The 3,839-nt window shown below is 43.4% G+C and overlaps 1 non-coding gene across 1 annotated transcript; it reads right to left on the bottom strand.

The window, feature by feature from the left end:
* Window positions 1-2,631: 2,631 nt before the first annotated feature.
* LOC129626270 (small nucleolar RNA Z155) lies at window positions 2,632-2,707 on the bottom strand. The gene has a single exon (XR_008701884.1). It is a non-coding gene; the product is annotated as a small nucleolar RNA Z155 (small nucleolar RNA).
* Window positions 2,708-3,839: the final 1,132 nt, after the last annotated feature.

Genomic DNA, 3,839 nt, shown 5'->3' with positions numbered 1-3,839 from the left:
GGTGTCAGAAGTGGCAAAAGTGGGATTTACCAGGCCTACCCTGGCTCATAGAAACCCATGGTTTGGGAAGAGAAAAGATAGAACAGCCAGAAATGAAGAATCTTTGATCCCTGAATGGCTACCTACCCACATGATATGAATCCATGGCCAGTTATTAAAGTTAAAATTATCAATGGCATTTAGGAATGGTAGATCTGATTCCCAAGTTGGCTCACTGAATACATGTTCTTTAGTCATTAAGTTGTGTCTGACTCTCTGCAACCCCATGGCCCGCCAGGCTCCTCTGTCCATGGGATTCTCCAGGCAAGAATACTGGAGTGAGTTGCCATTTCCTACTCCAGGGATCTTCCTGACCCAGGGATCTAACCCACATTTCTTGTATTAGCAGGCAGATTCTTTACCACTGGGCCACCATGGAAGCCCCCATTGTATGCATAAAGAAATGAAAAATAATGAGAACAATTCTAACCATTCTTACATACAATTCCTTGTGTATTATCTTCAGTAGCTTAAGGAGAAGGCAATGGCAACTCACTCCAGTACTCTTGCCCGGAGAATCCCATGGACAGAGGAGCCTGGTAGGCTGCAGTCCATGGGGTCACTAAGAGTTGGACACGACTGAGCAACTTCACTTTCACTTTTCACTTTCATGCATTGGAGAAGGAAATGGCAACCCACTCCAGTGTTCTCGCCTGGAGAATCCCAGGGACGGGGGAGCCTGGGGGGCTGCCGTCTATGGGGTTGCACAGAGTCAGACACGACTGAAGTGACTTAGCAGCAGCAGCAGTAGCTTAAAAAGAAAGTGCTGGGTGGGGCCTTGATGCTACATCACTCTTAGATTTTGGTCAGTCTGAGTTTTGATCATAAAACAGCCTCAAAAGAGAAAAACTACACCAAGACAACAGAAGGTACTGCTGGTCACCAAGAAGGTAGTCAGCGTAAGATAGTCAAGAAAATACTAAACTCAGAGGGTATACTGTGAAGGAGTTTTTTGGATCTATCTAATTTTGTGGATCTGTATCATCAGCTTCTTGAAGAACTTTTACTAAAATATTTTGTGAGAGTGATTAGTTTTGGGGCACTGTCTTTGGTTTTGAATGCAGAACAGAACAGTAGATTTGGGTTGATATAGGACTCACTGCTCACTAGGGAACAATCATAGAAGGCTACAGAGAATCCAGATACACACCAGGATATTCCCAAGGGAACAGCCAGCAGGTGGATTGAGTAAAATCTATTGTAAGGTCTGTTTATTTTGAGAAGGGGGACCGTCTAGCTCCCCCTAAAAGTGCCAAGTCTAACACTCAGAGGTAGCACTTTATAGGTTTCACATACCAGTCGTGTGAAACTGGCTTTATGATTAACTGGGATATTCACCCAATGAATATGCCGTATGCCCATTACTCAGGTCATGGCAAATGCTATGGTTATCAGGGGATTTTTGCATAGACACCCCATGTATTTTTACTATTACAAAATTAAGCAACAGTTTAAGAAGACTTAGTGAATTTGCTGTCTCAGCTTCCTCTCAGGGGTCATACAGATGCTAATAAAAATATTAGATTAATTAACAAAAGAATACAGAAAGGCAGAGGAGAAGCTCAAGGGAATTGTATCAGGGTGGAAATTTTCAAACAGTTAAGAAATAAGTATAGCAAATATTGATGGTGGAAAAACAAAGAGGAAAAAGACAAGGGAGAGTCAAGGACTGGAAATCTTTAATGGCTATTAAAAATGGGATGGATAGAAGTGGACATTGATGGGGCTGAAACAAAGGTCTTAATATGCACTGTTGGAGGTGGGTGGACCAAAGGGACTCCCTCCCGGCTCTCCAGAATTAAAGGGCTTCCCAGGTGGTGCAGTGGTAAGGAATCCACCTGCCAGTGCAGGAGGCACGAGAGAGGTGGGGTCAATCCCTGAGTCAGGAACATCCCTTAGAAGAGGAAATGGCAAGCCACTTGAATAGCCTGAAAAATCCCATGGACAGAGGAGCCTGGCAGGCTACAGTCTACTGAGTCACAAACAGCTGGACACGACTGAGCACACACACTCCACAAGTCTGGTCTAAGTATTTCAGTTTGGAGGGATTTTAAAAGGCAGAAGGTAAAGATTACAATGAGAAATCAGACCTGAAATGACATAGGGCAATAGTCAGGCAGATAAGTCAAAATAAAGAACAACAGAAAAGCCAGGGCCACCATCTCAACATTTTGCTTGGGACCCCAAGACTTATGTACATGAGGGTGTAAAATGGTCAGAGGGTGGAAAAGTTACTGGAACTTGATATGAAGCCACAGCACTGCGATTCCCATTAGAGAATATACAAATGTAGGGGTTGATAGGATTGCAAGAGTTGGAATATTTAAACTGTGTATTTAAACAGTTTACATAACAACTGTGTTTTTTTCTCTCTTCCCCTAATCACCTCAACTTTCATTTATTCCCTATCCCATGCTGTGGTCTCAGGACCATGACTATTACAAGTGCTGAAAGCAGAGGAGCTTCCTAAGCAAAAAACTGTGACTGTATTTTTAAAACTTTATGTCAGAAGTCCTAGAGGCACGATGGAGTGGGTTATGCCTTCACTCACCTGGCAAAATTGGGGTTAACAGTGAATTGTGCTCTATTGCCCAGTGGTCAGATAATTTACCTTTCTTGTGATAAAATAAATTTCTATTTATGTGAAATTAATATCCTCTCACCACTGATAGTCATGCTTCCTTCCCTACCTTCTCTACCCCAAGCAACAATTAGCTCTGGAGGTCGATTAAGGGGTAGATGGCACAGATAACTGGGACACAAAATAGTAAATAGATTTCTCTTGTTGTCGCAACTCCCCAGCATCCTATTTGCAAAAAACAAGCTGTAAAGCTTTATTATTCACCGTAAAGTCTGAACGGTTAGAACACAAAGGAAACATGCATCGGCATTTCCCCTCTGAACACATTTGCATGCCTGTTTTAAGTGCTGGGGCTAGCGATCTCAGTCAGAAACTCGGTCACAACACATTGCAAACCTCTAAAATTATCACTTTAATGAGATTAAAAAATAAATTGAGCTTGGAAATCATCTCTGAACCCAGACTAAATCAATGGGAGATCAATCAATCAATCCATCGGCTTTTCGTCAGGCCAGTTAGGACCCGACTCCCAGGTGACGTTCTTTCCAGCTCTTCCTCTCTGCCTTATTTCATCCTGACACTACTGCTTAAACTACAATTTTGAAAGATGGTGGGGCGGGAGGAGTACAAGTACAGGACACCTAAAGCATTCTTGGTAGACACACCACAGGTCAACACAGGCAGGGCCTCCCAGTATATTAATGCTATTTTCCTGGCTTATTTTTAACTATTAGCCAAGATTCTAGAAGAGCCAAGTGAGTAGAGCACGAAACTGTTTCCTTAGCCCAGTTCTCCCAGTAATTGTGCTAATAATTATAAGTCATTAAGCTTAAAATTTCTAGTGTGCATACATTTGTTCATTCACAGATGGTTTCAAAGACTTCCTAGGACAGGAGATACAGTGGTGAAGTCCCTCCTGTCATGAAGATTATGTTCTGGTGGAAGAGACAAACATTCAAAAAACAAACGAATAAGGCATAAAATAACCTCAGATGAAGATGAGGGCCATGACATCAAGTACAGCAGGGCACGAGAGGAGAGAGTGATGGGGTGACATTTCAGATAAGGGGGGCAGGATGACCTCAGGCGAAAACAGCTCAGCCCCCGTGCTTACCTGGCGGCGGGCCGAGCTCTGAGTGCAGCGAATGCTGACTTGTCACCCTCAGCACTCCCGTGAGAGGGGGCTATGCTCACTCCCATGCCCAGGCCCGAAGAGGCC

This window comes from Bubalus kerabau, chromosome 13 (assembly GCF_029407905.1).
Source record: "Bubalus kerabau isolate K-KA32 ecotype Philippines breed swamp buffalo chromosome 13, PCC_UOA_SB_1v2, whole genome shotgun sequence".
In the NCBI taxonomy this organism is placed as follows: Eukaryota; Metazoa; Chordata; class Mammalia; order Artiodactyla; family Bovidae; genus Bubalus; species Bubalus kerabau.
This window is presented reverse-complemented; position numbering and strand designations above follow the sequence as displayed.